We start from the raw sequence: 26,826 nt of genomic DNA, 5'->3' as shown, positions 1-26,826 counted from the left end.
ACCAGTCCTCTTCAATGTTTTCATAAACGATCTGAATGAAAGACTTGAAGGTTTTTTGAGCAAGTCTGTGGATGATACCAAATCAGGCAGAACTGTTGACTCCGTCAAGCGTGGTGAGGCTTTGCAAAGAGATCTGGACAAAATAAAGAGCTTGATAATCACCAATAATATGAAGTTTAACAAGAGCAAGTGTTGGATTCTGCACCTGGGGAGGGGCAACCCTTATACATATATGGTTATACGTACAGACTGGGGGACAAGATGCTGAAGAGCAGCCCCACAGAAGAGGATCTGGGGTTTTGATCAACAGCAAGCTGAACATGAGCCAGCAGTGTGCCTTGGCAGCCAGGAGGGCCAACCGTACCCTGGGGTGCATCAGACACAGCACTGCCAGCCGGGCGAGGGAAGGGATTGTCTCACTCTACTCTGCACTGGTGCAGCCCCACCTTGAGTACTGTGTACAGTTTTGGGCACCACAGTATAAGAAAGACATAAAGCTGTTAGAGAGTGATACAAAGATGCTAAAGGGTCTAGAGGGAAAGGTGTATGAGGAGAGGCTGAAAGTCACTTGGATTGTTCAGCCTGGAGAAGAGAAGACTGAGGGGAGACCTCATCGCAGTCTACAACTTCCTCACGAGGGGGAGCAGAGAGGCAGGCACTAATCTCTTCTCTCTGGTGACCACTGATAAGACCCAAGGGAATGGGTTGAGGCAGTGACAGGGGAGGTTCAAGCTGGATATCAGGAAAAGGTTCTTCACCGAAAGGGTGGTTGAGCAATGGAACAGGCTCCCCAGGGGAGTTGTCATGGCACCAACCTGGCTGAAGTTCAAGAAGTGTTTGGACAATGCTCTCAGACACATGGTCTGACTTTTTGGGTGGTTCTTTGGGGACCCAGGAGTTGGGCTCAATGATCCTTGTGGGTCCCTTCCAACTCAGATATTCTATGATTCTATGATTAAAAGAGAGCAGAAAATTCAAAATCCAGCTGGTGTACAGTAGTTTTTAGTAGCACTGAAGAGCACTTGGAGATATGGCTAAAGACAGCAAAAGCTGACAAGCACACGTGGGTTTAAAACCACGGCTAACATTCTTGTCTGTCTCTACACCAGCACTGCCAGTACAGAGAAACAAAGAGCTGTAAACTGAGTAGTCAAGGGTCTCATGATTAAAGATATGCCTACAAAGAACTTTCTATACTGAATAGAATGTGTGGACTACTCCTAACCACTGCTTATGACTCAGTCAAAAGTTGGGAGCTTTTAAGGCTGAACCTGCTCCATAAGAAACTACAGAACTTAAATTGGTTCAAACTGATCCATGCATGATATTGGGAAATTTCAGAATAGTATGAATAATGTTCTTACACAACCTTACTAACACTAACAGTCATACTGCACTTATTTTCTGTTGCAGATGAGGAAAAACAATGTATTATTCCTTTCTGTACCCAATATAAAGACAGACTTTCTAAATTCCTCTGGAGGAAAATAAATATGAATGACTTGATGTTATTTTTTAAAGTTTGATTGAGAAGAGACCAAAGCATTCAGAATCTCAGCATGCCAGTTTTCAAACATGGAGTAAATATTTCTGTAATAGTATTGTAACAGGGCATCACATTCTAGCTAATTGATATAATTTTTATTGCTTGATTGAAACATGGGTCCAACAGTTCTGCAGATGGATTTTTTACCTTTTTTTTAAGCACAAAGGTTAATAATTAAAAATTGAAATAAAGCATAATGAATGTCTACACAGCTATCTAAATAATTAATTGAAACTTCTAATATTTTTTCTCTGCTAAATTTTCCTTTTTGGTATGACTGCATAAGCTGTTATACAGACATCTCCCCAGACATTTAAAATACACTTAGCATGACTTTTATTTTTCATTTGGTCATGATCGTACATATTCTGGGGAGAGTCCCCTCTTTGTTGATAAAATACACTATGCAGGGTGGGGGGAAAAAAAAAAGTGGTGGGGGGAAGTCTCTTTCTGTATGCCCCATTTGAACTCCTATAGCAGCAGACTGCCAAGATGTAGCTCCATTTGGGACCACACTCCAAGTTATCTTCAAGGTACAACATGGTAATGAAGTCTGGCTGGCTACGCTCAACTAGAACTGCACTGAATCGTATGCAAGATTTCAAATTCAGTAGCCTCCAGGTGTTGATAAAGGAACTGCACTTTTCCCTAATCCCAAATGATATGGGCCAATTTAAATTTGGCATGCGCTTTTGAACATACAGGGACAAACTTTATTACAACTGTACAGATGAAATGAATATATGTGAGGAGATGGCAGGATGCAGAGAGAAAGGGGCATCTACCTTTTTTGCCAATAAATATGTCGTCAACACAGCAGAATGCACTTCCACGTCCTCTCTCAAAGGAGCTATTGTAATCTTCAGTAATAAACTTCTAATTTGATGCTTAGAGGTTATTTTTTGTATGACAAATAAATGTCTGCTTTCCAGACTGTTATGAATCAAATCATGTAATATACAACCTAGGCTGGAGATGACAAAGACCTATTAGGTCATCTACAGAGTGTTCCTCTGCCAATGCAAGATTGCTTCCTGCAGTCTTCTAGTACTTTCTTCAGTTTACTTTTTAAAATCTCCAGCACTGGATATTTTGCCGCTTTGGTAGGCTCTTCTGGTATCACAGAAATTTAAGTTACAGGACATTATTTTTAACCATTAGGGTAAATTATTTTCTTGACACTAAGACCTGTATTTCTACCACCTTTGCCTCATAGATAATTTTTTTATTGATTTACATCCAATCAAAAAGCCATTTTCCCTTGTATATTAGGGTTTTTCCTTCCCATCCTTCTCTCACATTGTTTTCTTCCCATCTTTCCATACCCCTTTCTTTTTATAATTTGCTTTTCCTCCCCTCTCCCCAGATAAATCTCAATTTATTTTTTTCCTTTAACTCTAATTGTCTTAGAATGATTTATTATTCCACTCTGAGCATTGCTTGTAACTATCACTAATTCAGTATCATCTGAAAATTTCATTAACAGGCTGTTTACCTTCCCTAGATCAATTCAGCAATGATTCACATATCTGATATCTTGCACATTTTGTATGTGTAAATAGGCAACTTCTTTTTGAATAGTTGGTTGGGCTTTGTCTTGAATTTTGAAGCAGAAAGTACCACACACAGATTATTACCAGAGAGGGAGGACATTTGTAACATCCATGAGTTTTCAGAAATAGTAAGGGGTTTTTGAGTTAGTTTTGTTTGTTTGTTTGTTTTTGGCTTTTGGTTTTGTCTTGTTGTTGTTCCCAAACTAAGCCTAGGCAAGAGTTTAAAATTTAGGCATGTTATTATACTTAACTTCAAAAGATGTTCCTCTTCCTAACTACAAAACAGTGACCACATTGCCCACTTTTACTTAGTTAGAAAATCTCTTTCTCTTACTAGTAAGAATGAGAATGAAAAAAAAGAACCTCTCATTACCATTTCGGTGGCTGCAGCACATCCATCATATTTTGGGTACCAACATCTATGTATCTGGGACAGGAGCACTACTATGTGTCTACTTCAGTAACAAACAACACATGAAAAGTAACTACCAAAGCACTGAGTGACTTTGGTTAACTTTCAAAATGGACTTGTGTTGTTCCTCTTCAATATACTAGAACAACACAGTATTATTCTGAATCTGCATTAATCTGGTTTGCTTTACAGTAAGTTATATGTTTCAGAAAGGCAAATGAGCAATTATTATTTCCTAGGCATGAATATTTATACTAATTCCCTCCTGATGACATTTAGGGAAGAACGAAGGAAAGTGAAAGAGAGGAGTCAACATCATATTGGATAAACCTGGACTGACACCCAGGGAAGGCCAGAAAGTGTAGGCTTTCAATGCCAGTGCAGTGCAAGAAAGCTATTAATCAGGTACCCAGTAGTTTCATGTCCTCACACATCACTTCTGAGCTCTAAACAGTTCCTATAATAGCCTTAACGGCTTACCCTAAGCAAGGATTCATGGCTTTTGAGGTGTCCTGTGGGAAACACGTAAAGGACAAGGCCATCACAGTATGCAGCTCTTTTGTTGGTTTATTCATGCTCTTACCCCAACACTGATCATACAGAGATCCTTTGAAGCTGGATGGTTTGCACTGCACCTGACCTTTGTGGTTCCATTACTGACTCCGCAACTCCTTTGCTAATAGACCGTTCTTCTTTAAGAGAGCATCTATATTCAGGGATGCTAACATTCCCTTCCTGACATGCTAGTAAGCCTCAAGGGTTTGTCTTGAATCTTTATCCTGCCTGGAAGTCCTGTAATCTAAATTAAACCTATTCCCACCCCTTCACCTTTCCCAGTCCCTGAATTGCTTTAAGCCTTATCCCTAGCCCACAGAACTCTTAATTGCTTTCCCCTTTCTCACAGCCTCTCTCATCTTCACATCCCTTTCCCACTGCCTCCAGCCTATATTTTAAGAAATTTCTCACCCAAAGACAGAGAAAAAGGGGAAATTAAAACAGATGCTCAAGCAAATGTTATTTATACTTCCTTTATCCCCACGCAAACCATCAAGCAGAACCTCTAAACAGCATATGAACATCAAACAGCTTGATTCTGCTCAGAAATCCCTGTCCTGTGACATTCTAACAGGTTCTGCACAGTAGGACTCAACGCTGCTGTTGGTGTTTCCGCTCAGCGTGGAGGAGCACCCCTGTCCCACAGACCGTACACGCAAAATAGGTAGCAAAATAAAAAGAACTAAATTATCCTCATTTTAAAGACAGGAGGCTAAAGCACTGAACCAGCTAAGGAAACAAAAATAAAAAAATTTATAAAAAGCATATTTTATGCATGTAGTAGAATATTCCTTCTATGAAAAACCTCACAAGACCAGTGTGATTTTTCACTTTGGTTTGCTGATCTTCAATATTAGCTTTTTAATTTAATTTCTGTTAAAAAATTTTAGATGTTGAAATGCAAAATTTTAAGCAATTAACTAAAGCATTGAGAGAACATGCACTAAAACACCAAATGAGGGACAGTTGACTTCAAGTACTTAATAACTTAATAAGACTTATCAGAAAATATCCTGAAAGAAAGACAAAAACAAGCATATGTTTTACAATGAGAAGCAGGTCACCTCAGAAGATACTTTTGTTATCACTATTGTAGTGAAAGAAGCAGCAGGATCCACGATATTTAAATGTCGATCTTCAGCACTTTTCTTCATCTTTTCATGTATATCAATTACAAAAAGCTACCACAGAGATTAAAGTATGCAAAACTTTACCAATACAAAACCCACACCTTTAAGGATTCAGTGCATCATTCATTGTCTTTTAGTAAATCTGGGCCAATGTGTCCCTCCAGGTTGATTTAGAAAATGAACTTTCGAAGGCAGGAACTTCCCCTAACTGTATGCATGCTCACTGCCCAATGCAGCGGAGCTGTAGCCTTGCTTAGGATCTCTGGCAGACATTATAACTTAGGTAAGCAGTTGGTCAACTATGAGTTCAATAGGATTATAGCAAAACTCACTTGGGTTGCACTTCCGTTAAGATGTTTATTATTGCAGTTACTACTGTCTTTCAGCTTCCCCTGTTTCCCCAATTTTCATCTGGGACTTTTTCTTTCAGTTGGCTTATTTTATGTTGTGCTTTTACTTTGGAGTTTCAACATATTAAAATAAACCAGTATGAATTCATCTCTTATCCTGTGGGAGTTAAAATGGAGCACGAGGGCCTCTTAATAACCCAGAAAGGCAGCTGCCTCCACTTGAGGAAACAAGTAGCCACAGTGAGGGAGGTATACCTATGACACTCATTTTTATCCAGAGGTTTAAGTGGGTGCTTATTTGTTTTCCATCTCAGGACAAACAGAGAGAACTCTGAGGTGCAATAGAGGCAGTAGATGTGATCCAGCTACCCTAGAAAACACAGGTAAGGGAAGTGTTATTCTTTTACTGAACCTAAGATAAGGGATCCATTCTGAAGTTTTACACCTGTGTCTGTGACACTTGTCATGGCTAGTACAGGCTAGGACTAGCTGCCCAATGTGCCCTCATCTTGCAAAATGTCCATGCCTCGACTGACATGGGTCAGTTGGGTTTTGCCATTTTTTTATTTGTTTTGTGTTTTTTTTCTTTTTTTTTCTTAAGGCAAGGAGTGTTAAGTGACAAACACAGGTCTTTGAAATCTACCTAGGAAAGGGCTTGTTATTATTTGCTCAGGTATACTAAGCTTCATATTTTGAACCTTGGTGGTTTATTCTTTTCCTTAAATAAATATACTCCTACCTTGAAACAAGCAGGAGATGAAGTCAAGTTGTTGAAATGTTTCTCATTTCCATGCAGCATATACAGTATGATAAGCAGTTAAAACTAAGCGTAATATTTAGTATTTGGTATGTCAACAAAATCTCTTTCACTGTCAAATACTTCAAAGTCCAACACAACAAGAAAATTTAAATGGGTTCCAAAATGTAAATACCTCGGGACAAGGTCAGGCAAGGTGGCAAATATTTGTGTGTACTACACAATTCTGCCTGATGAAAAACAAAGAGGTGTGGATTTATTTTTTTTTATTTTGTCAATGCAATAGTAAAGAACAAATGTAGAAATCTATCTTGTACATGCATTTTTCTAGCATAAAAATCAATGTTTCTTTACCCATCATCCCAAGGCTAGTAGTTCGATTAGTTCAAACCCTATTGACTTCTGATCTGAAGTCTTGTCCACCTCCAAGAATTAAGGAAGACAAGGGTATATGCAGTCCTCCAGTCCTTAGATTCTGGAAACAATCTATGCCCCATTAAAAGCCAAAAATGCTGCCAGCCGTACTAGGGTGAATATTGACATGCTTTAATGGAACCTCTTGCGTATACCAAAAACACAATGGCAGGGACTGTCTTATGACCAAAAAACTAGTTTTTTGGAAGAAAATAGTTTTTTAGAAAGAAACTCATACTAGTTTCTGTATTGAAGGTTTTTTTTAGAAGTGATGGCATCTAGCAAAGGAAAGTCAGCAGCGCCTGTTTTGTGATCTACAGTTCGAATTGTTAGTTATTAAGTAGACATGAAATAAAACTCTAGACTCATGGTCCATTGGTAAAAATACACAGCAACAAATAGGATTCTTGCCTGAGGTAGAAGAAAACTGAGCTCCATAATCTTTTGAAGCACAACAGCCTCCCCATGATAAATGCTTCATTTATAAACTGGTGGATGAAATATTAAGTGAAGTGCTCTGATAGTGAAATAATAATGTTCAATATGCCTGCAGCCATACCACCTCCAACTGTGTTCCCATCAGGTCACACAAACTAAGCCAGGTCAGCTTATGTCAGTGTTTGAATCAAACACCTTCAGAAGAATGCAAGAGTTGCAGAAGTTTTACTGTGATTCAATTCATAACAGAGATCTTTCCTTCAATTCAGGTTATGTGTTCATAGTAAGCTAACCATATCTGAGTTCTCTCTTCTGAAATTAATTATTCTTATCCAAGATACACAATATTGCCAATTTTCTAAAATAGTTATTAAAAAGAAATGTTATTATCAAAGGCTGAAGAATCAGATTATTCAATTATTAGAGGAACTAATGTACCAACAAAAAAAAAAATATTTTACAAGCTGCTAAATTCTGCCACCTATTGCTGCAGTGTTACTCCCTTTTGGTTAACCAACTCAAAATAAGAATTATCAGGCTGTTCTACATAAAGGTTTCATGCCAGATCAAACTTAAGTTAGAGTTAATATTCAGGTAGTGAATGCTGTTCTTCAACAACAACAGGCTTTCAGTAATGAGCCAGTATCTAAACAGAATGCTGAGCAAAATTGGAGACAGTCAAAGATATCTTTGTTTTAATCTTCAACACTCTCTTGGTAAAAATTAAATGCTATATGTTAAGCTAAACCTTCCAATTTTTATCAAAAGGAAGAAATAGACAACCGGTCTAACATTGTTTCAATGAAAGCCAAATCAAAACTTAGAGCAGCTTATAGAGCTATTTCCTAATGCCCCTTGTGTATGAATAGCCACATGAATCCCTGCTGAGACCAGAACTACCTGTTGGCATGCTTCTTCTCCCTGTTCCTGGAAGGCAGCAACTAAACACAGCCATTTGTAGCTGGTAAGAATACCTGCCAGTCCTCAGGGAACAAACAGAGGAGGAGGCACACTGAAACAGCTAGCTTTGATGCTCTAAAAGGAGATTTGAAAGCTAGCATTTTTCACCTGAGACCATAGGTCCCGTCTCACCGTTAATGGAAAGAAGGAATGCCCAGTCAGGTAGGCAGCAATGCCAATAGCAGCTGCCTTCTCAAGAAAACTGTGCCAGGACAAAGGCATGGAACAGAGTGGGTTAAGAAGCTCATCTGGCCATACCCCACAGCTCAGGCTGAACACAAAATCCTGTTTAGTAATTACCAAAGGGAGAAGAGAAACAACTTTCATGTTGGGAACAATTCAACGGAGGCAATTGTATTTTGTTTTCATGCAAATTTAAGCACAATATAAGATCACACATAACAGGAGAGACAAAATACAAATAATTCTGATTTATTCTAGCCAACTCATAAACTACCACCACACTAGCATTGAACTATGCCCCCATGCCAGGCAATGGAAATAGACCCAACTACACACTGCCTAACAAAATAAAAGCTAGATGTTTCATGCTTTATCATTTAGCAAAAATTGGTTATGAATTTCTTGATAGAGACTGTGATAAATATTGACAGAGTTTCCAAGACACATTTATGTTATATGGTTTTATTTTAACAAGAAAGAGATACTGGGCTTTGCTTTATCATTCTATTACAGTATTACCCAGAGTCTAAATTGCCTCTGGATGACCAAAATACAATGTTCTTACTACTGCTGCATAATGCTAAACACAAACCAACAGTGCCTTTTATAATTAAGTCCATTAATAGCTGACTTCCCTGCATTTACAGGAAGATGAACAAAATTGTCTTGATATTGGCCTCACAGGAGAAAGATGCATGTCTCTTTTCAGACAGTCTGTCTACCAATACCATCCTGTGGTAAGTGAAGTTGCAAATACATTTGTCTGAAACTAAGTAATGTCAGTTTCATTTAAAACAGTATATTTTGCCTAGATCCACTATCATCATTCCTAGTCAGAGAGCCATGCCTGCAGAGTACATAGAACTTTAATTTCAATCGATATGTGTGCACCATTTGAAATCAATATCTATAGAAGATATATTAAACTTCACTAGAAAAAATGCCAGTAAATAGAGCCAATTATCAGATTTTTTTTTATATTCATGAAATAGGAATAGTCATTGTCAAGATAAGCAATCCATTAAATGAATGAATGATTTGTCTAGTAGCTGGAAAGATTTAATCTTTAGAGCAAGGGAAATCTATAAAAGCTGTGAAATCAACAATATATGCTGACCACAGAAATTCATTACTTTTAGGGAGACAGCTATTCCACAAAGTGATCAGCCTCCCTACATGCATCTCAGTTCCCTCTATAAACATAAATTATGTAATTTCAGCATGAGATGTTTATGATGTCACTAAAGTGTGTTCTAGAATAGGAGATAAAGTAACTGGCTACAAAAAATAATGAACCCTATTTGTGACGTGGCCAAGGTATGGTGCTCGATTTTCTTTGGAGATGGATTGGTCCTCTAATTTTAGATTATTAGTATTGCTTCTTCTGGCATTTTGTAACAAAAATGTTGAGATGGTATTAATAGCGTCAGTGACAGTAGCAGAGACAGAACAAGCCAGGAGCTACAGCTGTCGTTATTCACCCTCTCAAAAATACAGTCCTAAATCCACTAGTCAGGATAGAAGCCTACCTTATAGCAGGACTTTCCCCATTTCTCTAGTGGAGTTGCATTACAAATATTTTTTATCCACATCAAAGACAGAGAAAGAAGTGAGATTTTTCTTTAAGTTTCTAAAAGTACTCAGCTGTCGAGCACTACTGATACTGCTTCACCAAACACAACTGAGCAGCACTTACTCAGCATTATAAGATGCGCGTCTCAAGAAAGACACTTCATATATGCTTTAAATAGTTTTTAGGGCTCTCTTCACTACAGAAGAGCTACAACACTGCTTGCTAGGGAAGCCTTTAGAGTGATTGAAGCATGAAGAGTGGGCTCTTGCATCCAAATGAGTCATTCTGTACCAGCAATATCAGCTAAATATAAGTAATCTGTGAGCATGAGGACAAAGGGTGGGTAGGACAAGCTCTCCTTTTCTGCATAGTGTTAAACCTGATTCATTCTAGGAAAAAAGCCAGTGTTTCCAATTGCACCTATCAGCAATAAGGACTGAAATTTGTGAGTTGCTGAGCAAGCACAACTGCCTCTGACTCACTGAGCACAAAGGGTGTTTAGCACCCTAGAAAATCAAGACCTAGCCTGATTTTACAAGTGCAGAGTACCTGCAGATCCTATTGGTTTTACTGGGAGCACCTTTAAGAAGCCATAATATCATAGGTAAAAATAAAAATAAAAAAAAAATGGGGAAGAACACATTCTGTCCCTCCTCAGAAACACCTAAATATGTGCTATGCACTAATACATCAGTAACAGCCTGGTTTTCAGAGATACTAAGAAAGACTTGTAATCCAAGTCTGGAATACCAAATTAAAATCTCCAGAGGTCACAGATAGTTCATATTGAATTCCAATAACTGTGGCCACTTTTGAAAGTTTGAGTCTTAACCACCATGGCTATAACAACATCCCATAAAGAACGTTTTGTTTCAACTTACTTTAAGCAATTGTCTCCAGAATCCTCCTCTGCTACATCACACTAAGAACAGTGACTAGAAACACTAGAAACAGTTTCTAGAAACAGTTATAGGAAATAAGTGGTTAGTGTCCTACTAAGGGAACATCCGATGCCAGTTTCTAAAGCCAGTCTTATCTTCACAAGTGGATCTAAGCACTACTTCACGTGAATTAAAAAGAGTTGGAAATAAATATATTCATATCTGGAGATAAAAAGAGATGAAAGCTGATCACTGCTTGTCAGATTGGGATTCTGATTGAACAGAAAATGACTCAGGCTTCTTATAAAATGGGTTGGTTCTGATTTTACCAATGCCTTGCAATGGCTTTATAAATACTATATATTTTGTTACAACCCACCTTCGGGAAAAACAACTTCTATCTCTCATGTAATTGACTACACTCTTGTTAAAAAGCTAAAGCAAATGGTATATTCACAGTTTTTTTCCAAAATATTCATATATTTTGTGTCAATTTATGATATAATATGGATCTGGTGTCAGGAGATTACTATATCTCAGATAAATATTTACTGATACCATATACATTTTAGTTTTTTGATACCACGTAGTACAAAGAAACTATGACTTAATGAATAAATTCTACTTTTCCTCAAAATCAATTAAATACAGGGAAATTCTCCTGCAGAAAATACAGAGTACATTTTTCCTGTAATAACAGCTTTATGCATAAAAACAGTTTGCCACCAATTTGAGTTCTGGCTATATTACTTTCATACAGAGGAATTACATATTAGGATTGTTTATGACAAGTGCAAAACTTTATAAATCAAAACATTTAAAAGGAATATTTGGAGACCCTGCTGCAGTAGAACTGTCTGCCTTCTAGGGTGGAAAGCAGATAAAAAATGATGAGACCTATTCATTCGGCTTTTACTCACATGAAAAGGGGAAAAAAATACGGCAAAAAAGTTACTCCTCAGAAGCACCCAAAATTTCAGCGCTGAAAGTGTATGACAAACACCTTGAAAGGAAAATGGAATATAAGCTCCTTACTCCCCCACAGCAAAGGTAATTGAACATATCAAGTGAAAGCAGGCACTGCAATAGCCATTATTAACTCAGTATTTTAAAACCTGTGAAATAACACGACAACCTTGTTCTATTTATGTCAAAGACAAATGTTTGAGCTAGTTCTTATTCTGTCTGACCCACTCGGACATGCATATATTGATACAGGGCACAGCAAAAGCAGCATTCGACATTTCTGTATTATAGTTCCCTTCTTGCAGCTTAGCACCCTCTTTGAAATGGCCAGCTTCCTCTTTATGAAAAGCATTACACAATTAGAACAGACCTGTCTTAGGCAGAATTCTGATCAGCCAAAGACAGCACTTTCTAATGGATTCCAAGGAGGACCCTATTTTCTTTGCGAATCTGTAACTGAATAAATACAGAAAACACCAACGCTATTACGTGAAACATGTCCTTGAAGAACAATAGTGTTTTTATTTACAAATTGTGTGCTTCAAATATGAGTTTTTATGAGAATTCAGGTTTGAAAAACTTCAGCTTGTACTTTAACTATACTGGGGACAATCCACTGAAGTGTCCCCGTGGTGCTGGTGGTAGCTAGTACAAACCACATGTGCTACATGATGCAGCACTCAGGTCTGATAGCTGGTTTGGTCCTCAGCAGTGCAAAGCTCATAGCACTGGCTCTACTCTGTGTGGATACACAGAGCTGCCCGAGCTGTCTCAGATTTGGCCCTCATTCTGCTTCCAATAGTACCTCTGTCCCAGCCCTCTGGATATTCATTTCTGTTTACGTCCAGTGTAGACAAAGAATCACCTAGCCAAAGTTCTTTAATACTTGGACCAATGCGGTTCTGGGGATAATTGGAGCAAATCTGAAACAAATTTATTGTCTGAAGCTTTTGTTGAGGTCCGTACACCAGCTTCTTTATAACCTGACATTACTGATGTCAGATGCTCTACAGTGCGTGTCCACATGATCAGTTACTGCAAATAATTCATCTGTGTTAATTCCCTAAATTACGATGTTTTAAGATAATACACTCATAAATGCATTTTATTCTCATCTTCTTGCAAACGTTTTCTTTGTTTGTTTTGGCCTAATGGTATGCTTTTAATACCACGCGTAACATTGGGGGCCTATACAGATTCACAGATTTCTCTAGGTTGGAAGAGACCTCAAGATCATCGAGTCCAACCTCCGACCTAACACTAAGTACTCCACTAAACCATATCCCTAAGCTCTACATCTAAACGTCTTTTAAAGACCTCCAGGGATGGTGACTCCACCACCTCCCTGGGCAGCCCGTTCCAATGCTTAATAACCCGTTCGGTAAAGAAGTACTTCCTAACATCCAACCTAAAACTCCCCTGTCGCAACTTTAGCCCGTTCCCCCTCGTCCTGTCACTAGGCACGTGGGAGAATAGACCAACCCCCACCTCTCTACAGCCTCCTTTCAGGTAACTGTAGAGAGCGATGAGGTCGCCCCTGAGCCTCCTCTTCTCCAGGCTGAACAAGCCCAGCTCCCTCAGCCGCTCCTCGTAAGACTTGTTCTCCAGACCCCTCACAAGCTTGGTCGCCCTTCTCTGGACTCGCTCGAGCACGTCCATGTCCTTCCTGTAGCGAGGGGCCCAAAACTGAACACAGTACTCGAGGTGCGGCCTCACCAGAGCCGAGTACAGGGGCACAATCACTTCCCTCGACCTGCTGGCCACACTGCTTCTTATACAGGCCAGGATGCCGTTGGCCTTCTTGGCCACCTGAGCACACTGCTGGCTCATATTCAGCCGACTATCCACCAATACTCCCAGGTCCTTCTCGGCCAGGCAGCTTTCCAGCCACTCATCTCCCAGCCTGACGTGTCTAGTTGATTGTGACCTATAGTGAAGCATACAGCTGAGCCATAGTAACTAATGCTGTGCATGCATTTTACAAATGTGAAATTAAATGTACTGTCTTCTGCTATTTTCCAGGTATTTTCTCAAAAAAAAATCACCTTAATGTAGACCAACATGTTTTACCTCACATTTGTTGGGAGGATGCACACAGTTCCTGCTGCTTAGATGGAACATAGCAATTTGAAAAGTTGGGATCATCCACACGATATACTTCTTTTTCTGTAAATGCACTTGTTTGCTAAACATTTTCAGATCTCTATCTCAATAAATCTTACTCCATGATTTAATTTGAAATTGTCATTTTAATGTCATAATCTTCATTTGTCATAGCTTTAATTTTTCATAATTAAAGCAATTATGACAATTGTCATAATTAAATAATGAATTATTAGTTAAGTGAAAGTTTCATGGGTTGTTTTGCTTTCAAGAAATGGTCCCCTATCATATCCAAAAAGTCTGCAGTGGAGGACCAAATATTCACCTTATGAAGGCCTTCCTTTGAGAACAGAGCTGCAATAACAGTCATTTATATCCAGAGAAATACAAGTATTAGGATGCAGCTCTCTCCACAGACACATCCCTTGATACTGAGTTCTCAGGCTGGCCTTTAATGTCTGTATTTGTTAACTTCAGTACCTTGAGCACATCCTTTCCTGGAGTCTGACAGCTTGTAGACCCACAAGGCAAAAATTCCCTTTGTGAATGTGAGAATGTCAACAACTTTGGCCACACAAGCCTCATATCTACCACATACTGCTATATACTGCTCCTGGCCTCCTCTTGCGGAATTGCTCTGCAGACAGACTCTACCAGCTAGCACAGTGACTCCTTCCCATTGCTTTGTTGCGGTCAACGTTGCTGTATAAACTACGTCAGCTACAGCTACATTGATTGGAGTGAGAAAAAGATCCATCTGTTTACTCAAGATTGTAAGGCTTTAGAGCAATAGAAGCCATTTTTAATGACTAAAAAAATTGTTTTTACTCCATACACTACTTATTTTTAACAATGCCCAATATCCAGCGCTTTACACAAGATTTCAGGCTTAATAAGAAGAGGAAGAATGCAAGAAAGCTAACGTGAAAGGGCTGTATTCTTACTCTATGCAAGTGACTCTACTTAATGCAATGCATAGCATGGCATCAAGGCCAGAACCTGCCCAAATTTAAATGCTAAATAGTGCTACCACATCTATGTGAATAAAATTATATCATAGAAGTTGCAATTCATTCAGTGTCTTTCTGAAGGCCAGATGAAGGGTTTTTGCATGGGCAGCCCTGTAACATCTAACTCCCGATTTGTTTTCTTACTAAACACTGAGTTAGAAACAGGAAAGAATTTAGTCTTTGAATCACAACTGGAAAAAAAAATCTTTATGCTTAATCAGGTCAGTTCTGAGTGCAATGCTGCTTAAATGCTATAGCAAATCATTCAGGATTTCTGCAAAGGTTCAGCTTCACTCCATGAAGAGAAAAAAAAAAAAAGAGAGAGAAAAGCAGCAGGAACGGTTTGTTTTGTTTTGTTTTTCTCCCCTTTTGTGGCTGTTGCATCTCAACTATTTATGGAGAAATTTCAGAGCTGCAAAATCAGTATTTGATGATGTGCTCGTATAAGATGTTCCTTCTCCTGACCAAAAAGCATTGTGCCACAGAATACAGGATTAAAATAAATAGGTAAAAATCAGACACAGCAGAATTCATTTGTTCATATGCTTAACTATATAAATAAAAGTTTTTCCTAACCACACCCAAAAAGGAAAGCAGCCCCTCACTCAAACAAACACACATTAAGTTACAGTTTTCTAGCAAATAACACCCTTTCCTCCTGAAAAACACACTATGTACATTGCTTTTGACTTTTCAACTTCCTAGTCACTGGTCATCAAATTTTCTGAAATACTAACTTTACAAATGAGGGTTAGTAAGTTTTTTGACTGCTTTTGAACCTGTGCTTTTAATTCTCCAAATCCATCGCCTTATTTACATTGGCTAATGGCCTTCTGCTTGTCTTTGTGATTTGCTTTCTCAGCCACAAGGGGCAGTTAACTCTACAAAAACATCAGATGCCGAGTTACCTGTATTTCTCAAACCATTCAGACAGAAAAAAAAAAAAAAAAAGAAAAAAAAAAGTATTCCATACACCTTGTTGGCAGGAAACCAGTGGCAGAGGTTAAGGACAAGCTTTTCAAAGAGTACTCTCTAGTTCTGGGATTTCAACAGGAGAGGGCAGGAAGTTAGGAGCATACGAATGAGTAGTGCCTGTAGCTGAAATTACATGTGCGTGGACTGCTCGAGTTGGGCTCACAGAAACACAGAGCCGCAGGGTAAGAGGTTACTTTTGACCTGTTTCTCCCACACATAGGCCTAACAAGGTTGCTCAGATGCAAGTCAAGAACAAAACTCAAAACCTTGGATGTTCAATATCTGTGGTTTTAGACCAGACCATCAGCACAGCAAAAGAAGACAGCATCCACAGAAATGCCCACATCAGTTCCTCTGCAACACTCCCATGTACAGGCAAGGAAAGGCAAGACACATGGTTACACGCCAGTTCCTCCTGTGCTGGCCGTACCCCTGGCACACATCACAGCAACACCAAACCCCTAGTGTTGCTTTAACTCGTGGTAAGGTCCAGCAGGCCCTTTTGCCAGACCTAAACTTCCAAAAGAAGGCAACGGCAGGTGCCTTCTGCCTCAATTCCTGAGAGGCATTTACCTTCACAGTGGCATATAACTCAAAGCCGTAATGCCCTGCCCATGCTTTTTTTTTCATTTAAAGCAAAAAACACATTACAATAGCTCACAACTTCCTCTCCCATCCCTCCACATCTGCTCCACCTCAGGGGGTAATGGCACATAAAGGGCAAGTGACAGGGTTAAAAATGTTCTTCTTTGTTTTGAAAAGCTTAAGTCCTTCAGAAATTCCCTAATTTAATTTTTCTCCCCATTTTAGCCATACGCTGTTTACATGCCAGATGGGTTTTCCCCAAGCTCTCACACCACTAAGAAAACTGCAGCATTTTTTGTTAATTTATCACTGTATTAAAATATAAGAAGTGAACCATACATAGATAAAATGAATTATAGGTATACCTCCCATACATTCTGTACATCATGCTAGGCAAAAGCTGTGTTGTGTTAACTGTCAAGCTGAGAAATAGCTGACATTTGTTATTTTAATTAATAGTTTACTTTGCTGAAATAAGCTTCTATGAGAAGCTATGACTTTTATTAAATCTTCAGTACAGCATTATTTTCACAGATTGGGAGGAAAAGCTAATTTTCAAAGCCGCTTCACCCTACAAGGTCACCGCCAACAGCTTGAATGCACATGTCAAGGAGACATCTGCTTCAGAGATACCAATCTATGTTAAATGTGCATTATTTCAAAAAGTTAAGATACTTTTCATTGCAAGAAAAATGATTATTCAGTAATTATGTAGTTCTTTACTGGTGTTTAGTAGTACAGATTTTTGTCCCCTGTGGATTTTTTAATGTTTCATAACTGCCACCCTGAATTCTTAGACCTCAGCATTTGCTTTAGAAATCACAGTAAAGCATAGCCACTGATCAATTCAGACAGGCAGAGTTTCCGTCACTGATGTAAAACATTATACAGTTCCACCAGAAGTTTATTCCTTTTCTTTGCCCAAATATTTTGAGGTCATTGATGAGACCAGTAATTTCTCTCTTCTCTCCTCTATAAAAAGGACAACCACATTTCCAGCAAGTCAAATTTATCCTGTTTCTAGCCAATGCAAATATGCTTGGAAAAGAGAAAACTTGGTACGCTGACCCAGAGATTCTCTGGATGCAGTTCTTAGTTTAGTAGTTTTACAGGCTTTACTGCTGCTGATTTCAAAAGAGCTTCATGTGTAAAAAAGGCACAATGCCAGACCCTTTCTTCTGATTCTTGATCCACTCGAAGACTTTATATGAGGATACTGTTAAAAACAGCAAACTTGTTTTTTGCTATCAGCAAATGAAGATCAATACATCAGCTGATTTCTATGAATCATATTTCACTTTTGTTGTTGTTGATGTCTAGCTTACAGTGAACAAAACTTGTGCTCTCAGGATTGATCTGCAGGATCATATTAATGGAAATATTCTCGTTGACTTCAGGCACTCAATGCCAGAAATAACAAGTCTGAATGTTTATGACTATGTAATGTAACCACAGGTAGGTAAGAGCTCATTTTGCCTCCACTCTAAAGTGATTAAACGTTCCATTATCACAGTTAAAATACCACTGAGCTCAAGCTAATATTTCAGATATTAGCTTGGACTCAGCACAGCATCAAACAGTCCAGTTAGAAGCCACCTCTACTAGCTGTCATCAGGTACCTTGCATGCACCACTGTGTTTCTCTGAAGGACAGCTCTTACCATTGAGCTTGGTGAGTTTGCAGTGACTGTTTTAGTGCTTACTTTACTCATTTGCTTCCTTCCCCAGAGGGTGACTGCCAGGTGAACCACGGTTAGCTCTGCTGGGAGAGGCCAAGCCAGAGGAGAACCCCATTTGCTTTCATGGAGGGCCAGCAGTGTGCACTGAGAGCCCGCTGTGGCTGAGGGAATTGGTAAGGGTCTGTACCTATCTACACTCTTCCTGAGCCATTATCTTACAGGTAACTGCTTATTCCCTCATGTAATTTACATCACAGCTTCACCTGGACTTGAACTTTTATTCAGATATTATTTTCCTTGCTTCAGTGCTGACAACTTGCCTTGGTTTTTTCAAAATTAAAAAACTGGGATTTTTTTCTACTTGCTGGAATTCACATCTTGTGTTTTGAATATTAGAAGATGGAAAGCTCTGCTCGTCTCATTAGCTCTTACGTTTTCTGTTTGGTTGAAGAAAGGAGGGCTTTGTTTGTTTGTTTTTCTGCTTGAAAGAGTAATAGTAAAGCTATTACAGCCAACATTGGTCATCAGAATCCAAGACAGGCACAGGTTACAGAGAGAAAGAAAATAATTATTAGACAAATACTGGTAAAATGAACAAGGTCTTGGGCTAAAAACTTTTTATCAGTCATATGCATATGAGAAACAAATATACATTTGCTTGAATATAGAAACCCTTAAAAGCATATGCAAAGAATTTTTTCTTTTATGCTTTACCCTGAAAAGTGACTAATTCTGCTTATCCTGTGTACTCTCGTCTCCCACGCTACTCAGTTTTTACTACAGATCCAATGGGAGGCATTCACCACTCAGCAGCAGCAGCAGGTACACAGGACTGGGACACCTGGTACATCTGTGTTTACACTTTCTTGGCTTATACCCATCTCCCTTTTCACATTTCATTAATACAACTTTAAAAATCCTCTAAGTACTGAAATGCATAATTTCCTAATGCACCTTTCGATAAATACTTTCCTTGAAGCAGCAGGCTTTACCTGATTCAGATTTCTGGGGGACTTCTTGGTTTTGGGAGTGAGCCAGATGTCACACACGGCATGGCTGACCTGTAACTGCGAGGCTCTGCACAGCTTCTGTAGCATCCCAGTTGCACACATTCATGGATGAGCTGCACTGGTGACAGGTCTGGCTTTGTTTCCGCAGGAGTCAGCCATGCTGTCCCGCCTCAGGCCTCAACCTGCTGCAGCTGATTTGAGTGTTTGCTGTGCCCGAGGCCGTAACCTGCTGCTGCTGCCTTCATCTTTTATTTGCTAACTGCCTGATGCCACCTGTCTACCTCACATGATACAGCAACTGGGACCAGATCGTCTCCACCACACAGAAAGTTGGAAATAAATTTCCCTCCCAGTGCGTTCATAACTCCACTGATACAATAGTAAGGTCCTTCCTCGCAGAGCTGAAGGAGCACTGTACCAAACCTGTCAGAGCTCAAATGGAACCGCTTTTAATTCAAGTATCTTCAGAAAGGTGGAAAGATCAGTTCTGCAGCATATTAGGAGACAGACAAAGGCTAAATTACATGCACCCCACTGACAATTGAGCGATGGGACTTCCTTCCTGACAACACTGTGTGGCAATTTTATAATTTCTGATTATAACCCTGATAATCAAAGGCTGTATTTATTGCTTGGCAACAATGCACAAAGGGTTCTTCAGAAGAAAGTATGATCAAGACTTAAGACTTACTGAACTACCCCAGCAAAACCATCTGTACTGACCCCATCTCCATAAAACTGTGAGGTACCAAAGGAAGCTTAGAAACGTGTCAAACTGACCAAATCAAAGAGTTTCAAGGAACAGGAGTGTAATTCATTCTTCTAATTAGTTATTATATTACACACACTACTATTTTCCACAACTGTCACTGAGTAAAATCTAAATTATAGCAAAACCATGTTGTGGGGTTTTTTTGATTGTATCGTTGTTATCTGTTTAACAAGAATAAGATGGGATTATTTTATAGAAACAGAGTTAAATGTTTTTGCAATTAACCTTCCATGTTATATCAAAATATTATCACTACCTATATACAAACACTACATTTCTATCTATATTCATATATAAAATTTTACAGTAAAAATAGAAATAATAATAGAAATTAAAAAGAAAATATTTCAGTCAGTTGTATTGACTGTAGATATAAATATGGAATTTGTGAGTTTTTTTGTTTTGTTTTGTTTTTATATTAAGTAAGAGGAATTGAAAATGTTCATAATGATGGGAAACAGTTACTTGTCTTTTATCTTTGTTTGGACAGTGAACAACAATATATATATTTATGGCCTGTTAACATCTGCCAACAAGAAAATAATATGATTCAAGTATTTTTATAAGCTATATAAAGATATTTATTGGAGTCATTGCATCATTTTGTATCTTTTGGAATTTCATTTTCAGTTTCTGGTGGTTTATGAAAAATCAAATTTAGCTTAGTGATAATACTGAATGTTGGGAAACAAATATTACAAACCATCACTAAAGAAAAATATAAGTAAAAAATAAATGTCAGAGCTGTTTATTATAAGATTTTTTGTTGTTGTTTTGTTTTTTCTGTAATTACTATGTACTTTCCAATGGGGAAAAAGTGGTGTCGAACATATACCCTTTTGAATACAGAAAGGCAATCATAAGCTTTCCTAAGAGATAACAGGGCAGTAACTAGCACATATCTAGATATGATGTAGATGCTTACAAGACAACATTGAAATTTAAAGCAGGGAAACAATCAGCAGTTGAATAGTTAATCTCATGTATTTTTAAAGAAAAACTATTTACTGGTTTCATTTTTTTCAAGTTCTGTCATCAATAATGCAATTCTGCTTTGTTTACGTATTCCTTACAAGTCACTTGGGCTTTATTCTTCTTTCCTTCTCTCCATCCTACATTTCTAAACCTCATTTGTTTGGGGGGAAAAAACAAAAAATAACAAAAACTGAGAAAAAAAAAAAACCACAACACAATACTAGAATCTCTTATGGCTGAGAACTATTAGGATGAACCCTAGCAGGATTAAACATAGGGAAGTTGTTAAAAATGTGCTAACACAAGTGAAATCCAAAAAAACTAAGGAGTGTGAGAAGCATATAAAATTTCTTTACACATGTCCTTCAAAAAAGTTTAATACGTAGTCAGGTCACATTATTGCACATCAAATTCTCTAGGTCTCTAGCTGCCAGTAGCAATTATCTGTAAGAGAACATATTTTCCCTCGTGACTAGCTATCGGGAATTTTTGAGTATACCTAAGCATAGCCTTGAGCAAAACTCCTACGGGGCACATTTGGAATAGAGTATTTCATTTGGATGAAATATTAAGGTTTCCGTGCAATATGTCTATCTATATATTTATACATCTGTTTCAACATATTGATCTGTTTATCTGTTTACTTTAATTACACGAAATAGTTGTATTAAAATGTAAACAGTTCTAAATCTATGTGTTTCTGTGAAGGGTTTTTAAGAGGCACAGCTTCCTAGATGCTGAGACTGCTGGCAGCAATAATGCATCCTGCGCCTATGGCTTCCACCAGCCGCCTGACCCAGCAGGACCACACGGCCTGGCTCCACGAGCACATCACTGCACACCCTGCCCGTGCGCACACCGCACACGGCACCAACGCACAGCAGTGGGATATGCTAGAGCCTGTTATGGCGTGACCAGCGATCATACGTGCCACCAGTAAGAAACAAGGGTGGGGACTTTAAGGAAAAGGAGAAATTCTATCACTCCAGAGAGGAACGTAAAGTCCTATAACTGATCAGTTTTAAAAATGTATGAGGCAATCCCGCTTGCTTGAGGACTGTGAACAGCGCCTGCTGTGGTGGTTTACACAGCTCTGTGTGCCACACGGTCAAGTTTGCTGCCATGAGTTCTCAAGCAAGTTTCTATTTTCACAGTGCTCTAGCTGGAAGAATATTTTTGTGAAGATTTCTAGAAACAGAATACCTGTAAAAAGGGCAGGAAAAGAAAACTGCCTAGCTGATGGGAAGGGTCCCACAGCATACAAGAACCACTGGACTCTGGTAACAAGAAATACAATGAAAATGTGTAGTAAGCCTCTTAATGAATGAGATTAATTTAATTTCCATCTTGTGAACACAGGTGCAAACAACTGCTTTCAAATGAGATTATGTTGGTTTCATTTTGATATGGTCTGGGTCTCAACTGTACGTTAGCTGTAAGAACAGTTATTTGGGCTCATAACACACCCTCGGAAGCCTACAACAACCTTTCAGTTGATTTTAGTAGCAATCGGATCAAATCCTCTACATTTATGCATTATGCACGTATATATATCGTACAACCACATTAAATGTATGACAACATAAATAAAGAGATTATTATTCAAGCACAGGGAGAATAAACTTTATCAGGAGGCTAGAGATTTTTTTAAATATATTTTTTAACAGCAATAAATAATTGCTAATTTTCATTAATACATTAGTTTAAATGCCAGAGCAAGCATAGTAAAGACTTTGATAGCTTTTATATTCATTTTTGTTACTTCAAATGAAAACAGCATTAAAAAATTGACAACTGAAATATTCTAATATTCTGTGGGGCCTTTATAGCAATAGGAGAACAAGAGTTGATACTTCCCAGCTTTCAAATGATCATGAAATATATGAAAAAGAAAAAAAAAATCTCATGTCTCCTCTTAGTAATCCATTCACAGTCTTAAATGGTGTTCCTCCTTCATGGATTTTTCTGAATCTATCTTATTTATCAGTTTGGGTTTCTGTCCCATCTTTCCACATATTACGGCTAATTAGTACTCCCTGATGAGAAACAGTCCACCAATGAAAAAAGCATTTGGATAAAATCTACATTAACAAATGTAGTTCATTTAATATCATTTGTACTGCTGCATTATTAATAATATATAATTACCCTGTGCAGGCTGCAAGAGGGAAGAATAAAATCATTCATTAATTTCTTGGCCTTTACAAAAGGAGAAGTATATTTGCCAGGAAAAAAAAAAAAAAAAGTACTGGTTTTACAGACTGCCATTCATCTGTGCTGTATGTCATGCTAAAATATTAACTTTTCAGTCTGGAAAGCACTGCTATATTTAAAAGAGATCCTTACAGTAGCCCAAGATGCAGTGTGCAATACCACTGTTCAAACCATAAGTCATCATTCTGAGAGAACTGAACAAAGCAGCATAGCAGGTGGCTATCTGAAAGTTGAGATTTCAAGAAAAATATTGGGAGATGTTTTCAATGCATACAAATTCCAGTTAAAAAAAAAAAAAAAAAAGAAAGGAAATGTTTAAACCTGTTGTTTCCGTTCCCTTTTTGTTCTACTTAGGTGATTTCATTACTTTTCTGCCACATTTCATACACGTATCAAGACTAACTCCACCACAATAAATACTAGAGAAAAGCCTATCTAGCATTATTCAAATTCACTCGGTTAGACAAGGGGCATGCACCTCAACCTCTGAGCTCAGTTCTACAAGGCTGCTGCTCCAAAATTTAGAGAGAGACATGTCTTCCTGTGATTCCATAAAACAGGTGATTAATGGCTGCACTGATCATTCACAATACTACTACCCCAGTGAAATTTTGCTCACCTCAGGTACATAAATAAAAATATACAAAATCACTGACAGATCAAAACACAGTGCTATATCAAACTGGAACAAAGCAAATAAAGAGCAGAAAATATTGCAAGGAAAAAATTAATTAACATTCTCTTATATAAAGGTAACAGGTTAAGGGACCTTGAAATGAAGATGGAGGCATAAAAATGTGAGAAGAGAAAAATGTTTAAAAAAAATCAATCAAAAGTTGTGTATGTGAAGGGCAAGAACATTATCTATAAAAGAAAGCCACATAAAAAAAAAAAAGAATCAGGAAAGAATAAAATAAATGCATGAGACAGAAAGCAGGGTATGGCAGGAATCACTAAAATCAGAGATTTGCCAGGTTGCAAGACAGGCTGAATAATAGGTTGAGTTCAGAAGGCAGAGCTGAGCTCATCTGGAGGATCAGGGAAAAAAGCTCATTCTATATGTATTGAATTAATGTACCTGCATGACAGAGTACACGGGAGAAGGAACCAGCTCAATTAAAGGAGATCAGCAGGGAAAAAACAGAGCACGGTGAATAGCTGCTTGTCCCACTCACTTAACCACAGAAACAAGGACAGAAATCATTGGGTCTGCACCACTGTAACTGAGTGGATAATTTAGATATAAGTTTTTAAGTGTTACAGGTTATTTAGCAGGCTGCTTAGAAACACATTGCTGAGAAAAACGTTACAGCAAACAAAAAAAAAAAAAGGTGCTTTTTAAAGGGATGACCTCATAGTGGACACAAGGTCACCTGGAACTGTTTCTATCATTTGGTAAAAGCCTGAGGGGAAAAAAACAAAGAGGAAGTGGGGGCTCATACTTTACACTGACAAGTCAGGACATCAGGACAGAGCTTTCCTCATGTCCCCAGTTTGAAACAAGACATGCAAAAGAGAAGAACAGTTACAGTTAGAAGAACAGAAAGGAGTCAGATACATCTAGACCCAGGAGAAATCATTTAGCCAAAATTTTGAAGGCTACAGACAAATTTAAAGCCAACGGCCTGATGGCAGACAGCACTGAGGAGGGAATTAAGCCACCCTGTAGAGGTACTGCAGGCCCCTGAGCAACTTGCTTCTTCCCAAGTCTCCTGCCTCACTCCTCTGGAAAAAATAAAACCAAAAAGCCCCAGAAACCCCTCACTTATCTAACAGAAAGATCTATAACCAAACTGCAAGAAACTAGAAAAATAATTTTAAAGGACGTAAAGATATCTTTCCAAATGATGAAATGCAGTGAAGCAGAGTAGCAGAGACTAACTCAAAGTTTGGAGTAAAAAAGTCATTCCAGAAATGTGGGAAATATCTGAAGTGTTCGAAATCAATTTCTGTTGTTGTTCTTGACTTCTCAAGCTGTTTATTTTAATTCTGCAAAGTGTGAACCATCCTATAGGTTTCAAGTGACTATTAGGTTTTTACAGAGAAAAGAGTCTTAACTATTATAAGACATGACCTGTAGGATTTTTCAAATTACTGTGGTTTGCATGACCATTTTTTTCTAATAATTAAAATAATATAACTTGTTCCTTTGGTTTTTGACATAAAGCTACACAGTGATGTGTGTGCCTATAGCTCTGCTTTTAAAGTAATGAAGCTATATAGTCTTAAATCTCCAAATTAAAAATATTTTATATGCAAGGCCTATGAATACTGAATTATCTGAATGCCACTGCCTGACTGATATAACAAATGAAAACGGTATGTTTTATTAAATAATATAAGAAACAGCGGTGCATATTTCATCCATAATTATTGAGAACTCACAAAATGTCACTTTTCCCAAGTATTTTCCCAAAATGTATTACATTGAATATACTCCATATGTTCCATATAAATAATGCATATATTTATGCATATATATTTATATAGAAATATATTGTTTTTATATATTTATAATGTAATTCTAAGGGACCCGAAGAGACTTCTGATCCATTTGAAGTCATTCAATACAATTGAATTCAAGGTTAATAACTACTTTACCCTAAGTAGTGTTCTCTGCCAACAATCCTAGTTTCACTGTATTTACTACAGGATGCCACAGTGAAGATATAGCACAATATAAAATGAATGTTAGCAAGTAGAAAAAGCTAGAAAAGAACGACGACTACCACAGAATGAAGGAAAAGCAACACAGCCATAGGGGTTAACTTGACAATCAGTTCAAATCCCCGCAATATAAATGTCCCAGAACAAATCCAGCAGGATTCACTGATTTAAGTAAGCACTATGAGGAGAGGTGAGACAGTACTGTCACCAACGCAAGCTGCTCACTCACAACAAGCAGAGCTTCCTGGCAGAGGAGGCTACCTTAACTCATTAGGAGATAAAAGTTACCTAACATAGCTGGGTATTCCTCCCTGCTTTGTTTCAGGGGTTGGAGACCTTCACTCTGCTCAACCCAGTTACTGTAAATGATGATCGAGAATTCTTGGAGAGAGGAAACTTGCAGGATAAATTTAGAGAAGCTGAACTTACCTTATTTTTATCTAGTTAAGTATTCCAGAATATTCAAGGGATAAAGCTTTAAAATTATTATCTACTCCCTAATGATCAGAGCTACTTTGGAAGTAATTCAGAGAAAAAAAAAAAAGAAAAAAAAAAAAGAGGTTAAAAGAGGTTACCACAATCCAGGAGTTTCCTCCACCTCTCTCAACCAAGAAGGGGTGGAAAGAGAAAGCCAGACGTTATTTTGTGTTTGGTCATTTTCTCACTCTTCACCTGACAGCAGTCTGTGTAGAACGCCTTAATTTATTTTTTTTTCCCCCACAATCTTTAGGTTTGTATAGGATGTGTGAAAATCAGGAACAGAGATAACATAGCAGCTTATGATTCCGAAGCTCTTGAGCTTAAAACTGGGTACATCCATTTTTGCAAACAATATACTAGCATCTAGAGCTAGTATATGACACAGGCAGTTTTAATAAAGAAATGTGAAGCTTAAGCTCCATTACACGAGTTATGTCTTTTCCACACCTCTCCCTCTGGTAACACTACATGTTGTACTGCATTCTACCTCACTGCTCAGCCTTTGCTTTGTCAAAAGATACAGAGACACCCCAGTAATTGATAACGCATCTATATTGATCTGATTTTTGGCAATCTATGCTACTCTCTCAGTAGTGACTATTCTACAGTCCTGTGTGCCTAGGAACTACTCTTTCCACT

At 38.1% G+C, this 26,826-nt stretch overlaps 2 long non-coding RNA genes across 4 annotated transcripts in view; one reads left to right on the top strand and one right to left on the bottom strand.

Moving 5' to 3' along the window:
- Positions 1 to 18,511, top strand: part of LOC310903337 — a 58,651-nt gene extending 40,140 nt beyond the window's left edge. The window contains exons 2-4 of the long non-coding RNA XR_014587467.1: positions 5,861 to 5,929; positions 8,946 to 9,035; positions 18,119 to 18,511. This is a non-coding gene — a long non-coding RNA (uncharacterized lncRNA). The remainder of the gene's footprint in view (positions 1 to 5,860; positions 5,930 to 8,945; positions 9,036 to 18,118) is intronic.
- Positions 1 to 26,826, bottom strand: part of LOC310903335 — a 581,276-nt gene that overhangs the window by 494,053 nt on the left and 60,397 nt on the right. The gene's annotated exons all lie outside the window — the stretch shown is intronic.

The sequence above is a fragment of the Anser anser genome (genome assembly GCF_964211835.1).
Source record: "Anser anser genome assembly, chromosome: 8".
In the NCBI taxonomy this organism is placed as follows: Eukaryota; Metazoa; Chordata; class Aves; order Anseriformes; family Anatidae; genus Anser; species Anser anser.
The sequence above is the reverse complement of the archived record's forward strand: the minus strand, read 5'-3'. Positions and strand labels throughout refer to the sequence as shown.